General features: G+C 37.4%; 1 long non-coding RNA gene across 1 annotated transcript in view; it reads right to left on the bottom strand.

Annotated features, from left to right (window-relative positions):
* Positions 1-1263: 1263 nt before the first annotated feature.
* LOC146758842 (uncharacterized) overlaps positions 1264-21586 on the bottom strand; it is a 210120-nt gene continuing 189797 nt past the window's right edge. The window contains exons 4-5 of the long non-coding RNA XR_014933521.1: positions 5937-5995; positions 1264-1466 (exon numbers count right to left, since the gene is read on the bottom strand). This is a non-coding gene — a long non-coding RNA (uncharacterized LOC146758842). The remainder of the gene's footprint in view (positions 1467-5936; positions 5996-21586) is intronic.

The raw sequence follows: 21586 nt of genomic DNA, 5'->3' as shown, positions 1-21586 counted from the left end.
ATGCTTGTCTGTTTGAAGGTTACTGACCCCTGGAATAACACTCTACTGGGGAGATTCCCTGGATTACCTCAAGAGGCAAATCTCTACGCAGGGATTATTTAACATTTTTTATAGTTACAATTTTTAAACTGGATTTGAACTCTGCATATTATTAGGGATTATTTTCTCTTTATGCACCGTTAGAACTTCTATCTGCTGATATAAGCACAATCTAAATTCTAACATGAAACTCAAGCAGGTCTACTCTCTGTATGATCCAGAATAAGCCAAGTATTAAGTTTCCATATACATCATTCTGTAGATTTGAACATCACCTTTACATAGGTGTCTGCAGCTGAGTTTTCACACATCTACTCTGACAGAAGTTTACAACTTACATTTTGTTACATTTATTTTTGGCTATTTGTTAGAACAGCTTATATAAATTCTCAGCCAAATTTATTTCCAAATTGCTGTTTAGAGGATGCACTGATTGACATGGTCTTGATTACTGCTTAGCACCAGAAATCCCAAAAATTATCTGAAAGTCTGATTACCAGACTTGATGCCTAACATCTCAAGACTCAGAAGTTGGTCTTGGCTGCCAGAGGCAAGTGCAATGATTTGCACATAGCAGAGACCAAGCCACCACAGCCACAAAAATTTGAAGCTGTGGTAAAAACGCAATAAAAAAACAACAAAAACTTTTAGTTCTGTTTTCAACCCATTATTTCAACATGCCTCCAGCTGAAGTGGAAAAAAAACCAACATACATGGACAGACACACTGGAATACCTTTTCACAAACATTCCTTCGAGTTCTTTCTAATTCCCTGTGATGAGGTGAGCTATTTTTCTAGAGAGAATTTTGTAAACTTAACTCAGTTACAGTTTATTACAAGGTAGTTGTGCTTAAAATAATGCTGCAATCACATTACTAATACATGCCAGCATTCTTCCGTTGTTTGAATAAATTTTCAGTTTACTTAGAAATAGAGTTATTTCATATTTTTAAGCTAGGGGTGTATGACATTATGAAAGTGTCTTGATTTAGAAAAGAAGTTCCATTTTCAAATGAATCAAGAAGACGTGCTCCAGCAGGAATTCATGAGCCCAAGAAATAGAACTTGTTTATACGAAAAGGTCTCTATCAGTCATTAACATGTTCAAGCATTCTGGATAAGTTTCAACAGGAAAAAAACAAAACAAAACAAATCAAGACGTGAGAGTTTTGTGTACAAGAACAGAAACCAGATATGCAGAGGATTGAGAATGATAAACTTACTCTCTTTCTGAATCCACATGTTTGGGACTCGCAACACATTAACTTGTATGCAACATAAGTACTAGGCACACCGAGTTCTATAACGTGACCTTTTCATTTATCTTTTATAACCATAGAAAGTAATTCTTCAGTATTACACTAATTGTGCTTCTCTCAGAAACCAGTAGTCCCATGAAGTGAAGAACAGATGAGCCAAACATCCCCTGAAATAAATTTTAAAAAGAATGAAAAAGAAATGACACATCTAGACTGTCTGATGGTGCTACCATGCACCATTTGGTTTCCTTCAAAAGTATCAAGGTGCACAACAAATAAAGATCACTGAATTGGTCTTGACTGCCCAGGTTTGGAATAGTTTAAAGTGAACCGGTGCCAAGACTATCACTTTTCTAGTACAATACAGATTTGACATATTATAAATTCTTTAAACAATAGTTTTCTTTAAGAGAAGTGAAATATGTAGCAGAATTCTCAACTGATAAGAAAATTCAGATCTTCACTCTTGGTATTTTCATGCCACCAAGAAAGCCATGTTGCAGCCCATCCCTTTCCTCCCTTGTTACATTACATCACGTTCCAAGATGAAATCTTAGGTTTCTTATTAGCTCCATAATACATGGCCCAGAGGAACAAGAAGTGTCAAACTTCAGAGGTTGAAACCAAGCAATCATAGTTACAAATGCATAATGGAAATACCAGTAAGGAAGCAGGGAAACATCACAGAAACACTGCTACACTGAAACAAAAAGACTGCACTTCGCTCACACCTGCACCACAAGCATTACAATCCTGGGATATGGGCAACACCTGCAGCTAACTTTCTCTTTGAGGCAAAAATGCTTTTAGCAGCTGCAACTTGATATCCTGATCACCATATTTCAGAGGAAGTCATTCCCAGGCTGTACATTTTTGTTTGTATTACAACAGATCCTGAGAGCCACTGAGACTTCTCTATCAACTTACCCTGCTCTCTAAAACCCTCTGCAAGACCCAAATACAGACTGATAAGTTTGTTACTTGTGTAGCTAAGCCTAAACGCAAGACAGCGCTCTCTTCCAGAATTCACAGCAGAAGTTACACAGGATGGCTAAGTCTCAGACATTTGCTGAACTAAAATTTACCTAGCATTTATCCAGCAGTTGGGCGGGGTATGTGATCCATTTGGTTGTTTACCTACATTTAAGATATTTAGCCACCAGATGTCTCTGCATTGTGTGCAGTTTGGGAAATGGCTGCAATCTTTGCCCAGAGGACAATGGAAGCCACGTTCATTCCTTTGTACATCTTCTGAATTAAAAGAATTATGTTTTAGACATCCAGTAGTCAAGTTATTAGCGGCTTACTAAAGAATATTCATGTTTCAATACTAAAAATACTTACCGTTTCCCTAAATACACCATAATTGCAGCATTCATGTTTCACTAAATGCTTTGACAACCACTGAAAATGCAAGGAGTACCCTTCATTATAGAAATGAAAGAGAAGGTAACCTCATCTTTTAAGTACATGAGATGTTTACATTTGCTCTCAGTCTTAAATTATACTACAGAAAAACCACCCTGATGACGTGCATGTGTTTATCAGTCATTTCCCCAGCATAGAGAGTCCATTGATTTGAAAGTCATAAAATATGTATTATTTACTTTGCTTTCTGCTACCATGGAAGTGATATGTTTTCATTCTACTGCTACATCGTTTTCATCTATGGCAGAAAGTATTCATGTTAGTAATGAAGACTATAGTGATCTAAAAGGAAATAATCCTTCAGCGCATCTACACTAATAGCTGAGAACAGTATAAAACCTAGCCAATGGCCAGGATTTTAAAGACATCTACATTGCCCATCAAAGAAGTAAAATATTTCATCCAGCAGCATCCATACTAACACAACAGTTGATTAAAGAACTGAACAGCAACCCTGATATTAACACCCCGTTTTTGTGATCCTTGTGTTTACCCAGGTATGTATTAGCATTTTGCACTGTGCATATCTGATGAGAAGGAGGCAGATCAATGAAACATCTCCTTAAATACTTTCTGCAGTGCTTTTACGTCATCTGCACATTCACAGTAACTGATTGATTACAAATCACTGATACAGGCAATCGTTCAAGCACATGAAGCAAAGACCAGAATCAGGGCTAGAACTCAGGAGCATCTGTTTCTCAATCATGGAGTGCAACACTCAGTGAGAGCACAAGACTCCTCTGCCTGTTAGGCACATGGCAGCAGAGGCTTATTTATAGTTGCTCCTCAGGATGCTGTAATTTGTATTAAAATATGTATGACTGAATTACTCTTCAGTTCATGTATTTGAGAGTAACAGAAGTTTCCCTACCAATTCCCATGCTATTTCAAGCTGTAGCTAATCCCAAGGATTTGTCCAAAAGGCAGTAGTCCCAGATGGGATGAAACCTGATCTTTATACAGCACAATGCAACTTCTATGTTTTTTCAAGGATATTACACCAATACCACAAAGTGGAATTCTTATTCATTCATATCAATATATGAATATCTCATGACTATCAGAAGGGCACACAGTATTAGGGAAGATTCAGATGCAACACAAAATCTTGAAATCACACTTGGAAAATAATCTACAAGAACACGGACAACTTCTTCAACCACTTCTTCCCTTTCAGGCACGCAACCCATCTTGAACGAACAGGAAACAAGAGCTGTGTTCACCCAGTGTTTTAAAAGGCACCTAACAGTTCTTGCTTGCTTACTCCCCACCAACTGCCCCTTTGCTCTTTCCTGCTATGTATCTTGTACACCTGGCAGTCAATTCCTAGTTTCACATAATTAGTCTAATCTCTACCAGCTACATTATCACCTGCTCTGCCCACAAATCCACAGCTCTCCCACCTCCTCCAATTAGCAAGTTTTTACTTCTTCCTTTCTATCATGGAGTCAAGAAGAAAGTTCTATTAAGAAATTAACTCTTTCCTGAAACTCTTTGCAGCTTACTACTTCCAGGTTGTGCTTCCAAATAAAACAAATCCACAGCAAATGCTTATGATGTGATAAAATTCTGCCCTTTCTTTTGCGACCGAGTGACTTGTGCACTTTAAGCCAGAATGTACCCAGTTCTGTGCATACATTACAATTCCTAAGACTTAATAATCCAATTTTCAAAGGTTATATAAATTAAAATTAGATTACTTGAAACATTCTTGTTAACTGGTTTGTAATTGATCTGTACAACACGGCATCCCAAGGATATTAAGTTTTCTCCAGCAAAAAGTAATGTGATTGAATAAGGATGCATCTGTTCATAATTTAAAGACTTGAAAGTTTTACAAAGATGTTTTTTCTACCTAAATTCCCAGGAAGTGGGTGATTCATATACAATTTTGGTGGATGCAGTGACAGAAAGCAGTGTTGCACAACATCAAGAAAAATGAGTACAGATTGAGCAAACAGGTTTGTTTTGCCTAAGAATAATGACAGTGAATATAAGTCATCAAGTATGTGAAAGTCTGGTGCAAAGAGACACGAACAGTCTGTCTTTGTTTCAAAGTACACACAGTAGAGGGCTTAAGATGCAGAAAACAAAGATTCCACAAATTTGTGAAGATTAAGCAAGAAGCAAAGAAAACCATAAAGCAACTTTCAGTTGGCAACAGTAATGAGCAAGGTACAGGCAGGGGAAACTGCTGGTTTTCCCCTACGGTTACTTGTCAGGTGGGAAACTAGTAGTTTCTTTGGGTCTTGCAATCTGCAATTACTCTGGAAAAACAAACCTTTCATGAGGCTCTATGGAAGTATAGAATCTATCTGTACAGATAATTGGGTATTATCCTGCTCCTTTCTCACACAATTTAAAAAAAGGAAATGCTCAGTAAAAGGCAAAGATCATCCTGGCAGGAGAACATGTCCATTAGAACAGAGAGGTATTGATACTAAAATATACTGATATTAAATATGCCAATCTGGATACTTGGTTGCTTTTTTTGTTGCTGTTGTTTGTTTGTTTTAAAGCACATTTCAGACTGCAAACAGTCATGAAATTCAGATGAAGCAGCACCTAATCTATTCCTGGAAGCAATGTGAATTTACAAGGTCAGGGATTACTTGTATAATTGAAGTATATTTTGAATTTAATTGCAACAGAATTGGATTAGAAAAAAGTGAATCCTTCTGGTGGTGATGGAGTTCTTTGGATTGTTTATTTCATTGGGGAAGGATGAGTTATGGTGAGCAGAGGGTGGTAGCAATGGTGATTTTAGATGCCTGATGTATAAACACATTTGCGGAAATCTGCATTGAATACCTTGATCACATCCAGAAGAACTGTGATGATATCAAAACTTGAGACAAGCTTGTCAATATCTGAGTCCATGATAAATGATTTTATGTAAGTTCTTACCAACATGCACCTCCCCTTGCTCAAATAACCTAAAGCCCATGTCCTGCATGTGAAAGCCAAGAAGGACTGAAAATCATCCACCCGAGTCACCAAGCCATGTTTCCTTCCAGCTTATTTCCTACAACATCATCTCAGATGCCATCCTCTAAATCAAATTCCAGTATCTTTTATGGATAGCCTTCCAGTTTTCTGGAATTCAACAAATGTACTTGCATACAATTAACTTATTATTCAAATACTGTCAACTTTCAAATCATTAAAATAAAGGTAAAAAAAAAATAATTACAAGTTCAACTCACCAGATTTATCTCCAAGAATGTTGATTCTCCCCGTAGCTGCTGACAAACCACTGTCTCACCTAGAGAAAACAGAGAAAATAATCTTCAAAAAGACTGTGAGACTTAGTTACTGACACTATAAACCTGCCAGTTTAGGGATACTTATTTTTGTACGCATTGCAGAGAAGATGAATGTACCTTACTTTGCAGAAAGAACATTAAGCAAAGATGCTGAGAAGTTATCACAATATTTCAAATACAAAACATGAAATTAAGACAACAGTGACATCCTTGTTTTTTCACTTTGGAAAATCCTGACTTGTAATCCTGGCTAGAAAATTTCTGAAACATGTTCCAGCAGTGCTTGCCCAGTGTTGACTCTGACCTGCAGGGCCAGTTCTGAAATCCAGTAGCACTTGTCTAAACAAACAGTGCACACTCACTAGAGTTCTCGTGCAAACAAACTATAAATATTAAGCCAGTGTTACGGATTTTGCATTTGTTTGTCTCCCTAAACAAGCTTATGATATACATATTTGAACTGAACCAGCATTCAACCATACTTCCAACCTACATTACAGTTTGTAGTTTTATGAGATAAAAATACCACGTTACTGAATAATATTAACAGAAGATTGAACTTTTCTACAGTAAGGAAAATAAAATGATCTGGATCACCAAAACAATTTCTCTTCGGTGGTCTAACTTTGTCCACGTAGCCACATGGTATCTTTGTTTTGAGATTTTTGTGGTTTTGTTTTCTTTGTTTTTATCTCTTCAGTACCTGAAAAGAGCACTGATATTTTCTGTCTTATGGATTCTTAAACACTGGAGACTGACATGGGCAGATCCTGATAAGAAAGCCTTTCTCACCATTTACAATTACTCAGGCCCAGTTCAGTTCACCATGGAACAAGGTGCTAGGCTGGAAATTCAGTGGTGGGTCACAATTGGCAGTTTTGAGATGAACTGTTTCAAATTTAATGAAGGACTGATCTTTTCATTCTTAATTCATCTCAAAATCTGAATGCCTGTAAAGGAAAACCTTTGATTGTCTCAGCTTCAGTTTTAGGGGACAAAAAGCTACCATATTTCTAAAAGACTGGCAATTCAGCTCTCTAAGACTTCTTGAAAAGTGTCCAAATAGAATTTTTTGCAGCAGCTGTTTTTTTTGTGAGTGTGTTTGTTGTTGTTTTTTTTTTCCCTAGCACTGGAATAATGGACTTGGAGTCCAAAGAAAGAAGAAAAAGATACTGACTACAGCTAAATTTTACCCCTTCTTCCTTTCAGACTCAGAGGCTTTTAATAAATATGAACTAACCACACTGACTTTCAGTTTTGCTGCACGGGTGTTCTACGACATTTACAGTGAGTTACAGAAGAAAAATAGCAAACCAAAAAGCTAATGGACAATGTATAGATACTAGAAAATCATTGAATACTAAATCACGGATACTAAAATCATACAGTTCTTCAGACAAATCTGTTGTACACAACATAGTTTGGAGAATTAAGTGCATGACAGAAGGAGAACACAATAATGGACAGGGATGACTGGTTGAATTTGAGGCAGGGCTGTGTCATTGTGGTGATGGCAGGCTTGCCCTCGGTTTTACGTTTCAGATGAGAACAGCTTACAGAAAAATGAAACAAAATTCTGTTGGGGGGAAACAGGAAGGGAGCTAATAAAGCCAGAGGGAAATTAAAACTTGGTCTTTCTTATTTCACTACAAAAAAATTTAAGAGGTATGCTTTTGGGACTAGAGTAACTATTTATGATCTAAGTCCCCACTTCAAAAATAATGTGTATCCATAATTCAACATGCACCTCACTTCTGAATTCTCCCCCAACAAAGCTGTTGCCAGGTTTGATACTAGTCCATAACCTGAGGCCATAGCACAAACTGCTTTGTTCCACTGTGTGGTGATCAAGGTTGTGGCTTCCTTTCCAGCCTCTGATCAAGAGTGAGGCTTGTAAGGAGGTTACCATGGTTCATCAGCTGCACCATGGGCACTCACCTTCCCTCAAACAATTCTGAGTGAGGCTCACAGCCCCTTTAACACCAGCCTCACTCGCCTCAGCTAAGAAAATACATATATCAGTTCAGCTGCCATGAAGAAACTTGTTCTGTAATGCTCAGTACCTAGAATGGAAACATTACAACTCAAAATTCATTGTACTGAAGAAGATCAAAGCTTCAAATAAAAACAAAATCTTTTTCTCAGTGACACAACTTCATTAACCAAACTAAATAATCAGTTTATGGTAACCACAAGTTTGAAAATGGTGGGTCAGGCACATTGAGAGGAAAATGAGTTCACTGACCTAGCTAGCTGATTGAAGCATTCCCCCTTTCATGATGAGCATTAGTTTATTAGTACCTGAGTTTAGTTGAAACCAGATGTTTCTGATTTATTTATTTATTTAGAGGACAACCTCACTGCAATGGCTCCAGTAGCCTGTATTACAGCCCTGGGTACATACACATCTCAGAAGCTTTCTAAACTACAGATCAACTCATAAAATAATTCATAATTCATAGCCTACATTCCCTGCTGAGTGTGAGATTACATCACCCATTTGAGACACTGAAGATCATGCTGTCTGTATATTTATATCAGACGTCTATTGCCTACGAATAGCACCTGACTTTTTTGATTGTTTACAACAGAAGGTGGCTATGGCCTTGTTTAAAGGGGGTTTATTTCCTATCTTTGAGAAAACCTCTGAAATCACTTAAACCAGTATAAACCTGTCATAATTCCTTTATGTTACTAGAGCCTTCACATTTCTGTCTCCTTTGTAGGACAGAGATAGAAATAAATTAACACCACGTCAAAACTTAGCAAAGCAAATAAATAGCTTTAATTCCTGAATCCTAGACCACATCACATTCTAGGAAACTCTCCTGTCTGGATTAGAAGCTACTAGACCTTTTGATGCTGCAGGACAAGCCACGAGATAAAACATATACATTTCCCTTCTTGCTTGCTTCATGCTGATCAGAGAGGAAATGACAAACAGATGCCCCTGTGACCCACCGTTCCCCTGAGGTGACCAATCCAAGTGTAACATGTGGTCACCTCATTTGGGAAGGAGCCAAAGCCCATTCTCTTTAATTGGCCAAACGGTCCCCTACAGCTGCAACAGATTAGGGACAAATTCTCTTCAAATAAAGCTGCACTTTTTCTTCCCCCTCCTCTCCCCTGAAGAGAAGGGAGGGTGAGCTGGGGAGAAATAAGGCCTGGAGAAACATATGTGCATACGCATATGAGTAAAGTTAATAAAAGTGTCAGGTAGGCAAACAAAATACCATATATTATTAAATGGCAATAAAAGCCTACATTGATTTGTATAAGGAATCAGGGAATGAAAGAGCTCAAGAGAGGGTAGTAGTATCTCATGAATAGAGGTTTGCTCTGATTTTTCATATCAGACTTGGTGGCTTTGGGGTGCGGTTGGGAAGGGTGCAAACATTTGTAATTTCAAGTCCTAAGCCGTTTCTTTCCAGTTCTGTGCTGAAAGAGCATGAAACCAGCATCGCTAGGCAAGAATTTGCTTCAAAAAGAAATCTAAGCTCTGACCACCATCTCAGAAAGAATTTTCACTAAGTATACCCTGGTAGTGATACTATTAGCAGTTATTTTCAGGACAAAAAAGGGATAATTTAAATAATATAGTTTAAAGATAAAAGCGTCTTCAGGGCAGAAGCAAGTCATTCATTTATATAGACATCCACTATTTGAGAAACTTCTGATGGAATTTTTCAGATATTCTCCACATCTAATTTGTTGATTACAGCCCCACAACTCAGGAACAAACATTCATAAAAATAATTCAAGACTGGGTCTTTAAGAAAACATGTAAAAATCTTCAGATAAATTTGTTCATTTTACTGCAAGAAAGTAGAAAGCTCTGAGGCCAAGAACAAACAGCTGCATATGGGTTAGCAGTATGAATGTATTCAGCTATCAGTAAGATTTGAAAGTGCTCAGAGCAAAGGACTTCGCTTTAAGGCCTTTTCCACTCTCAAAAGATTAGACAGATTGAGAATGATCTCTTTTTGCTTTGGGGTACCAGAGCATTTAATCCTCCCAGTTCTTATTTAATATCTAATTTGTTTGTTTCAAAAAATATATATATAAATAAATAAAAATTAAAAAAAAAAAATTCAGAGGAGGGAAAAAAATCAAAGGACAACGAAGGACTGATTACCAAAGACATTATGGAGATAAGATCTTTTAGAAGACTTGCAATACTTTCAAGAAACCTGTCCAGTTCTTCTTGTCCACATAAAAATATTTTCCCTTCTCTGTACACCTTAGCATTGACTGGTTTTATATGTAACCCGTATAGATATGCCAACCAACATTATGCAGCCTCTTCAGCCTCAGTTCATAGGCATTTACTGAGTATTTATCATTAAAAAAAATAACAAAACACAATGTCTTGTATTGCTAAACACAGCCTTTTCCTTGGGCAAGAAAAGATTTCACATCAATTTTTGAATAGGATGTCAAAGGTGTGAGAATGGGATGAGCCTAGCACACAATCACAACATTCTCAGCTTGCCATCATTCCATGAGCAGATAGAGGGAATAGGAGGGCACTCTGCACTACAAACAATTGTTGCAGTCATTCACACATGATGAAATCCTTCAGAGAAAACCTCTAGGCTTCTTCATGTTGACTTTTCTTGTACTCAGCTAAGCTTGAAGCATTTTATGTTGGGAAAAATGAACACCGAGAAATTCTTTAGTGGTCATATACGTTCATTCAGTCCTTCATCTTTCCTCCAGTTACCAAAGAAATTTTGGTCATATATGGATTTCGCTAAGTGTTAATTATATTCATTCCATATGACTACCAGCATTTTGTCATACACAGGGCTACATTATCCAGTGGAAAACCATCAAAGGCAAAAGCAGAATTAATAAATATGTTCAATGCAAAAATATTCAAGGGTTTTTCCCTTCCTGCTCCTGGTTTACTACAGTTTGATACATGAAAAACTGAACAGCCAGCTTTGAAACTGCAGTGACAAACATTTCATATACATTTCACAAAAGCTTACGGGATAGTACCTCAGTTTATCTTCTCATTATATATCATGCATAGTTTATATCTCATTATATATCATGCATAGTATCATGCAATATTCTCATTATATATCATGCCAGTTTTTTTCCATGTTGATATGCAGGTTCCTCAAGTTAAAAAAACAGTGAAGCTTTGCCCCACTTATTCTCTCTTTAACTTTTTTTTAATTATCCTTCATCTGTGGCTACAAAATTCCCATTCTTCTTCCAGGACACAGATTAGATCAGTTTGGTCAAACCACTGGACCGCAGAGGAACCAGCAGATTCCATCTGCCTTGTGTTCCTCAGAGACAGTATGAGCTGCATGTTCGCTTCATTTATCTGCAGCAACCACGCTTTCACAGTTGCAGAGGCAAAAATAATACCCATCCCATTACACTTGCTATGTCTATTTCTCATACCTCATTCTTGGCTTCTTTGTCTGAAGTTTTTGCTATACTGCTGGGTCACAGTATCATAGATAATGACATTGTGATATGGGTTTTTTGGTGCAGAACAAGATCTTTACTATAAAAGGTTATCTTGGATACATTCTTGACCAGTTTTCTATTATAAACAAAATCAAATTTATGCAAACAACATACATACAACCTCCTACTGAAAGCATTCTAAATTTATATTTTTTGATTTTTGAATGTAAAAATCCACCTTTTTTGCTCACTTTATTGCCTAAACTACATGTTTATGAGTTAGTAATTTCAAATAACTCAAAGCATGTGAATACTGACCTGTACTGGTGGATCAGTTTCCTGTTCTAATTATTTGTATCCTAATCTTTATTTCTTTTTAAATACTCCCACTTGTTAAAAAATATTGGGTAGATGCCAAGATGTTTTTGTGACACTTTTTGGTAAAATCCATCTTCATAAATTTGACATTGCATGATGTTGTGCACTGGATGTTAAGGAGCCTCTCTCCATGAATCAACAAATATGCTGTCATGGTAATCAATACAGACCTTACATTGCTATCAATAATAACCAAGTCTCTGAAATTCCTGAGGTGTTTTTTGGCCTGCCTCAGATGATGGGAACTGTGATTAATAAATTCTGCTGCAAAAGGTTTGAATCCAGTTCTGTGCAAGCTGTGCAGTCACCTTTAGCAGGACTCAGCCATATAGGCTAAGCCTCAAGGCAATAGCGGCTCTGTATTTCATTGTAGTGGAATTAGTTGTTATTCTTTTCTAGACAGACTCAGCCATGTAGACAGGTTACCCAGGTAATTAGGAGATGTCAGTGTAGGCAGTTATCTGCTTCCTTCCCCCAGAAAGAAGAACGAGGCAATAACCATTTGTTAAAGCACAGTTAACAGACTACATGGAAAAACCTGTTCACTGCAGTTGTAATCTTTCTTGTAACAGCATCTCAAAGAAAGCCCACAGATAACTGAAGATAACTAATGTGTTATAGAAAAGTGCATGTAGGAAAATGAGTGAATCCAACTGACCAAATCCTGTATCAGAACAACGCAATTCTATCATTTGTTCTCAAAAAACCTGACGAATTCTGCCCAGTTCCTCTGGCTCTCACTGGTGCCATATGCTTTAAAACTCATTCTTGGCGCAGGTTACTATCAATGTGTTTTCTCACAGAAAACATGACAAAAATCACTCTACAGAATGTCACTGCTTCTTGCAGAGTTCACTAGCCTACAACATTATATGGCCATGAAGTTTTGCAGGGAACTCTAGATCAATTGCAGCTCCTGACATTTATCTAACTTGAATGCTAGAGAATACGCGATTGGTTTGATTTGTATCTGTTACCAGCTAAATGGATCAATAAGACTTTTTTTCCCCCATGGATAGAGGGTCTGCACTTGACATCTTCTTTTAAAGTTGTGCAGACAGTTTCACTCGAACTGCAATTCTCAGCAACCTCCAATATCCTAGCAGTACCCAGCAGTTCTGTTGTTAATGGGTGGTTCAAATCTCTATTCCAGAGAGAGATTTAACATGCAGCTGTAAAAATCGCTTTGGGATGAATCTTGGCACACTGAGCTGAGCCTCTCTTGATGCCTGGCCCCAGTCTCTCTAAAATTTGAATTTAGATTTATTCTGCCTGGAGATAGAGGAAGGAAAGCAAATAATGAAAATAATCTACTCCTGAACTAATAGACATACCCCAAGCCATCAGATATCAGGTATGTGGTTTGACTATGTATTTAAAGAAAAACAGATAATATGTATTTGTTAAGTGTCAGACTCCAAAATTTTTATAGCATTAAAAGAAAAGATTTAACAGGTAAGTTGTTGTCTGAAAAATATCTTTCATCGCCAAGTCAGGATTCTCCTTCAGGCCATCTCTACACCAGTCCAGGGAGCTACTGGGGGTACAAGGATAACCTGAGGAGCTAGTTGGGGCTGAAAGTACTACAGCAGAGTACTTTAACATACTGTTTTTATCAGTAGCAAATCAATACAATTATGCATAATGTATATATTTCAGTGGATTGGAACATACCATCATGTACTTATTTGGGTACCTTTGCTTGATCAATAATGAGTTCACTTTCCAAGTGATGCAAAACAGAGCTATTAAAATGTAGACAGTCAATTGTCATGGACGTATTTTAGAAAAAGGGTAATAATAAGTGCTGTCAATATGATGTATTCTCAGGGTTTATGGCTGTGATACAATCAGCAAACTACATCATTTTTAGAGTTAGCCATCACTGACACTGGAAATAATTAGCTATCAACCTGATCTCAACTATCAGAGCCCACAAATAGGATTCTGTCAAGTATACATTTAGCTATTCCAGCAGCCCATCCTTACGCCTGCAGCATTAAGATGCAATGGAAAGTACCCTCAGCTGCAATCTAGAATTTCCATGTTTTTGGTTCTAATTAAGACTGTGCTTGGTCTGAAAAGAAATGCAAAGATTTGTATTTGCTATTCACAGCCGTATTTGCCAGTACCTACTAGGATCATGAATATCAGACAAGAAATGCTAAATGGTGACATCTTAAGTCTTAAAACATTTATAGAAAAAAACTTGTAGTGTTTCAGAAAGACCTAAAACTAGCATTGTCAAGGACAGGCAAATAAAAGAACTGGAGACAAAAGATGAACTGAAACATCAACACAAGAAGGTGGTTTCACCAGAAACAAACACACACACACCACCTCAGTGATGATATTTTTGGAACCAGGGCGGAACACCATCCTCTCCTCGACAGCAACTGCATGGCTTACATTAGGCTGGTGCACATAAAAATACAATGGGCAGTTATGAACTGGTCCTTCAAACAACAAATTCTGCCATAATCAGTTTATGCTTTGTCATAGATTTCAAGCCCATTTCCTCACCTATCTTTTGTCCACTGACAAAACAAAACAGCATTTTACAAGGTATTACAATGCTTTGTCTTCAGCAGTTCCCTGCAGCAGAGAGCTCCACAAATTAATTTAAGAAAAGGTACTTCATTTTTCATTTAAACAACAAAATTTTGTACAAATTAAATAGAAGCAGTTTTAGTAATATTCACTCCCCATTCCTTCACAGACAGATAAGCAATCCTGTTTGTATCACTACTGTTTAAGAGACAATCTTTTCCTTCCTTCTTTGCATAGGGCAGACTTGAAGACATCACAATTCTTCACATTTTTTATCAGCATTTACTTCTGAGCTTCACAGTTAAATTTTTAAAACATTCTTCCTTCAAGAATTTTCTTGTAACTTGTCTTCGTTTGATGGAAATATTAAGTTTTGCTAAAAGAAGTTAAATGCTCAAGTATCAAGACCAAAGATCTATAGTCTAATAGTGTATTTTCTTAAAAATCTGCTTCTGTGCTCTTTCTTAAGTTATTCTGAGCTTTGCACCTGCAATTCGCACCTTACAGCATGGGTCCACAGAACAGAACTGAATCCCAGCTATGACACTGTGGTGCTTTTGCTCTAAAACTTTTATCCCAGAATTCCTGCAGTCTGAAGGGACAGAAATGCACTCCCAATCCTTTTCATTTGAAGAAGCCAATCTAGGACAAATTCCTGTGTCTTTCATCTTCTATTTAAAATAAGTAAAGTGTGGAATCCAGGAAAGAGTGTGTTATAAATTCTTTGCAGAAGAAAAAAGAACTGCAGTGCTACAGCATGCAGCAGCCAGAGCTGCATGCAAGGCATACCAAAGACAGCTATAAGGACTTCTCAGCTTTTCTTTTAGCATTATATGAACAGCGAACTCTATCGCTAAACACCAATAGGAAAATCATCATCAAAAAAAAGGCTGTAACTATTATTTGGAATGAGGTCAAGGTGAGGAAAAATACTACATATATACATGCATATGTATATATGCATACACAAATATGGTACAGTAATAAATTTGAAAAGTTATCCATATAGTTGATTTATTTAAAATTTAGCAGCATTCCAGTGAAAGGCTTGCAGAATCACTATATCAAGACAGTGATACATTATGACAAGAAACACAATAAGTTGAAGTTGATGATTAAGTTCAATTTAACTTTCCATTGGAAAGCTTGGGTCAGGTTCTCACAGTCTTAACACTTGCCACTATCTGGGGTAAATGAATTGCTCCTTACAGCTCTAATCATGATGTACAACACAATTTTGACCATGACTGTTTCCCCTCTGTCAGACATCCATCCATAGCTGCAGTTGGAACTCATGTGCACAATTTGACATTTTGTCAGTGCCACTTCTCCCTGCATGACTGCTGATCTGATTAGAAAAAGGAATTTGCCTTGGTGAAAGGCATGTGTTCCATTTCCTGCCCCTGGCAGCAACCAGCCCCGCAGGGTTCCACCAGCAGCTCATGTTCAGCAAGACCCTGCCTCAGCCTTCCCCTCACCCAGAGCTTGCAAAGAGGAAGAAAAAGCTGTAAAGAAGAAAAAAAGAGGGGAGCTGGGGGTAGGGAGCATAATTCAAGTAAACAGCCTAAGAAATTAATAGACACCATGACTAAATCTCTCTTCATTTTAGAGCAGCCTGATTTTAACATCTTTCAGGGTAGGGTGAACACATAAAAAAACAAACAAACAAACAAAAGACTAAATGGCCCGAAAGAGAAGAACCAAGGGAGACAATGAACTTCCACACTAGGACTTTAGCAAAACTGTGCATAGAAAGTAACAGTTTCTCAGATTTTAATTATTACACATCATAGCAGTAACCCAAATTTCTTTTGCTGAGTGGCTGTAGAACAGTCTGCAGAAAATCGGAATGTGCCTCTAAGCAACTACTCCAATGGCACCAATCATAAAGCAGGGCTCTTCCGGGTTAGCCATCCCAGACATCTTTGCTGCTTTACACAAGCTGCTGCAGCCAGCAATTTATTCTATTAGGCTCCAATTAACAGTGAAAAAGGAGAACACAAAAAACAATAAAAGGCAGAAGAAAAAAAGGAAATAGAGACTAAGACAAGGATGCTCTTCAAGGATTTACCATTCAGACTCATACACTTTTAAGCACCATAGTTGCTGCTACTAAGAATGAGAAGAAGGAGGAGGTAGCACATAGACATCATTTAATTTCTTTATCCATTTATTTCAGATGCATTTTGGATTAAAAAAAAAAAAAAAAAGAGAGAGAGAGAGAGAGAAATGTAATCTGGTTACAATTATACACAGGTTGCTCCAAATGCAATGACTCCTACTTATTTCTATGGAAACTACAACAGATACACAATAACGCTGTTTGATAGAGCAAATTCTCAGCTACAAAACACTCATTTTCAGCACAGCCAGTTAGTTATGCATTTTTGCCAGCAATGAACAAAGCCTTCATGCTGCACTTGTAAAAATCTGCATGGCCTTCTGGCACATGGCCTGTTTCTCATGTCACTGTCACCAACGCACCACCCCCTCACCATACTCACACCTAGTGTCAAGTCTCTAGAAACATTCAGCAAAAGTCAATTAATGTCAATGGGTGCCATTTTTTCTGCATTGTGGAATTCAATGACACATCTTTGCTCCATTCGCACTTCCATGTCAGACTCCATTTATGTCAGAAGTCTGCCCCTCTGCTGCGGGTCACACAGCAACAAAACATAACAGAATATGGGCAGGAAGGTTCAGTCTCTACTGCCATACCACCACTGTCTGCCTCTGATGCTGTGGGCCAACACAATAAAAAAGGAGGCATTACTTTCAAAGCAGCCCTTGAACATTCACATATTTAAAGTCTGCTTTGTATTAGTATGGAAATGTAATCTGCCTAAGATTTTTATAAGAGATTTTTTATACATGCATGCATTAAACAGAAGTCCAAGAACCTTTTTCTTATTGATGACAGGAGAACACAGTGGATAATAAATGTTCTTCCTGTCCAAAGATGTAGCTAAGAAAGAGACATACTCTTCTGAAGCCAGGTTTCTGAAACAGAGAAGTGTTGGACAGGATTCTAATTTGGATATATGAGACACCTCCTCCATGGGGTCCAGGTTTTGTAAACAGGGATAGATTGTTCCAGGGAGTGCTCTCTAACTTGTATCTAAGGCTGAGCAAAAGACATTTTGGACCAAATCAGTCCAATTCAAATTATGAAAAGAGAGCAGTGTTTATTATCTACAGGCTTGTTTAGTCTTTCATGTATATTATTGGCAGCATCCTCTGCCTGCACTAATTGTATCAAGACATATCTGAGATTTAAGGCTAACTTGCTTAGTTTACTCAGAGAATGAAGAACAAAGCAAAACAAACAAACAAACAAAACACAACAACAGCGGGAATCAATTCACATAATCTGTTCATAAGTACTAACAACTTCCACAGAATTAAGAGGTGAAGTTCTTTGCATCATCTGTTCAAAAAACAAATTGCAGAATCCCAAGTGAACACCTTTCACTGGCACAGAAAGTGAGAGAACTCTGAATTCATTCCCAAATGCCAATTCCATAATTTGTCTCCATCTCCTATTACAGTTTTCATCAGGTGTGGCAAATTGAATCGGGTCCACTAAAGCCAAAAGTAAGGCTGAGAATACCAACCCTCATCATTTAAAATCTAAATATTTTTACTTAGAACAAGCCTGAACTAAGCACAAAAGGTGCATGTTTTTATACCTCATTGCCAATTCAGTGAGCCTTGTAAATCCATCTTTAGCATGGCAAGGAAAGAGAGAAAACAAGGAGGAAAGAATAGCATTGATCAAGATAAGCCAGGACAGTACAGCGCTTAGCAAGAAAAGGAAAAGCAAATGCTTAACTGTGCTCTAAACTAAAGAAGTTAACAAGGCTGTCACGTTATAAGGTCACTCATGTCTGAAGGCTACACAACTTCTTTGTCCCCACAGGACAGTTATTTTGTTTGGACACCTACAGCAAATGGCAAGGTCAGAAGCTTTGAGGGGGTACTTCTCCATCTCAGAGACGGTTCCTTTACATGACCTTTGAAGGACACAGATGAGGTAACTTAACTTTTTTTTATTATCATTATTATTTGCCCAATAAACAAAACCAATATTTGTATCTTCTGATACTTCTCATGAATATTAAATCACACTGGGAAAAAAAAAAAACAAACAAAAAAACCCAAACATTTAAATAGAATTATATATAAAATTAAGAGAGCCACTCAAGAATCACTGAAACACAATTATATGTCCATAATTTAGAAGTGATGATTGCACTGATTTAAAATAATTCTAACTGGTTTAATGATTTTCAGAATGAATGGTAAATTGATAACAAACAATTTTGCTTTGATAGCATTACGATGGAAGGATTCTTCCAGATCAATTCCTATTTCCTCCACAAAAGAGGTTTGCAGATAGTAATTGCAGAAAACACATCTCTACTGTCAGTGCATATCAGCTTTTGTCTTTGAAATTGCATCAGCTCGCTTTCTTCAGATGCTGTTTTCCATATAAAGCAGTACAAGTGTCACATAGCTGCACAGTGGGATTGTACTAGGGGTCCTTGGAAGAAACAATGCAGCTGTTATATGATCTGTGCACTCAGTGCACAGGTCTACCATATTATTGATCTGTTTTAAGGACAATGCTGACCAAAGTGAGTATTTTACACAGTCCTGGAAAATAAGCCAAATGTAAACCAGTTTTCATCTGTTGAAGTCAAAAGCTCAAGAGATAGTGATGCCCTTTCAGCACAGCTCCTGCCTGAAGAAGCAGGACAGTGTAATAGTAGCAGTCTGCCAGGTATTTTTTTCCTTTCAAAATTACATTTGTTAGAGACTGAAAATTTCCATGGGTGAAATCTTTAAAAGCTCTGACACAGCCCTTCATACGTTAACACAAACCACACAATCTCACTAGCAACGTCTTTGATTTGATGATAGCACTTTATTATTTGTAACTGAAGAAGCTGTTTCATGTTAGAGAGGAAGAACCCCTAGAAAGTCCTATTGAGTAAGAAAGCAACATTAGCTGCTAAACGAGAGAAAAAGCAACAGCAAAAGGCATCAACAGAAAGAGAATAAAGAACAGTATACACCACAGAGGCAAAAGTACAGCTACACATGTTCCTGATGGTTACACGGGCACATGAATATTTTTGAGGTTGTATCAGAAGCCTTACTACATCTACTGAAAATTAACAACAGATATTCCCATTCCTCTTGCATTTGCAAGAAATCAAAATGCCTAAAACGAGACACTTCAAAATCTTGCAAATCCCTGGGGGTGTTGTATGATCCAGTATCATAATAAATACATAGCTCAGTGTACAAAATAGGAAACCAAGAGCTGTCATTACTTCACCAGCCTTTAAAGGTAAGGTTCAGCCAACTTCTAAGCACAGTAACTGCATCAGCTGCTACTCTGAAAGGCAACACTGCCTTTCCAGGAGTAAATACTGATTTCATATAGAGGAGTAGGATTTTTGAATGAGAGACAAGATGCCAATGAAGCTTTGGGGACATACTGTTATACTGGTGTTAATGTGAGTGTCTCATGCCCAACACTGGCACTTTATGATTTTAGTTAATGTGAGTGCTGACCTATCCCACCACTACTCCAGCTTTACTCTTCACTACAAGCTGAGTGAGGAACATCACCTACTAAATCAGACAACTAAAACACAAAATCTTTCAAACTGAAAGGTCTCTCGTACCACAGATTCCAGCGAGACTTAAATAACAGAATTATTAGAATACAAAGTGGATGGTTTAGTAATATAAGTATTTTTCTGACTGTAAAATACTCCAAAAGATTCTGGACTGTTCTGTTCATGATGTTAATTCCTTCCATATAGTACTCAAGCTAAGTAAAAAATTGAAGACTTCTCTTTTACTGGTGAAATGAATAAGATTCATTAAATGCACTTCATGCTTTACTGCCATAGGATTTGGCAACAACAAAAAGGCATAGTGAAGATCCCTACACTACAGAAATACATATTGAAGATTCCTTGAAGTGAGAAATAAATGAGGTTTGCAAGGGAATTGCATCTAGCAAGCAGAGGTACTCAGTAACATGACTGCCATTCTCTCCCATGTGTATCACTAACTGCATCTTTGCGCTAGGTAACATTTCATTCTCCTTTTGTCTGTTTTGTCAGTTTATATCATCATGCTTCAGTTCACCAACTCTTGCATTCTGTGATGGTGTAACTATTGACAAGATCAGTCAGATGCTATCAGTGCTACTGCAATAGATAATAGTGACTGTAATAGAATGTAATAAATAATAGTGACAGCAGCTAACAGTGGCTTTGCAGGCTACAAATAAGTGCAGATTGTACAGGAAAGAGAAGATAAATGATGCACAAATAGGAATTCTCTTCCTCAGAGTTCAGAATGATCATCATAACTGAAAAAGAGAAGGTTAAAATTTTAAGTTTTGTACATCCACATTGGAAATCCTCACTAGAAATCCCATTAGTTTGCTTGGAAATTCATAAGGGGTGTTACTACGATGTTATGCCATCACAAGTACAGAGTAAAGCCACTGAAATAGATGACGTAAGAGCAGACCAAAAGTATATTATTAGCTAGTTACCACTGAAAAGAAGGTAACATCCTTATCAACACATAATTCCAAGTCTTAATGGTGCTGGGTTATTATGATAGGAGGAGGCTCTGAAATACAATTTTGAGGAATCCAAACACAGATGGTATTGAGACTGAAATACAATATTTGTTCTTTGCCATGCAAAAACAATTTAAAGAAGCCTCTCCTAGTCTCCAGTGGCAGAATGGAAAGGGTGGCAATGCCCTGGTTTTAAATTACTCTCCCTACTTTCTATGTCTTGATTTCCAAGTCATGCTTTTTAACAAAACTCAGCTTGACTCATGATTTGTAAAAAGATACTCTCAGCATATGGGTCTGCCACAGTGCTCAGAGAGCTGAATGACAACTGATGAGGAAAAAAGCAATCCAAGGGTAGAATACAGTGAAGGAGAATACCTGAAATCTTATATCAAAAGGCTGGTAAGATGAAGAAGTAAAGTATTATGAGATAAGTTTAAGAGCTAGCAGTACTAAAATGTCTGTTAGCCTATCAATGAACACAAAATTGGAGTGGAATAGTTCCGTTGAAAGGTGCCCACAAAGACCATTAAGTGCAACTTCCTGACCACTTAACTAAAAGTTAGAGCATGCTACTGGGGCATTGTCCAAAGGCCACTCAAACAATGACAGCCAT

This window comes from Coturnix japonica, chromosome 12 (genome assembly GCF_054131305.1).
Source record: "Coturnix japonica strain WE chromosome 12, WE-NBRP24, whole genome shotgun sequence".
In the NCBI taxonomy this organism is placed as follows: domain Eukaryota; kingdom Metazoa; phylum Chordata; class Aves; order Galliformes; family Phasianidae; genus Coturnix; species Coturnix japonica.
Note: the sequence above shows the minus strand (reverse complement) of the source record. Positions and strands in the feature narration are given on the sequence as shown.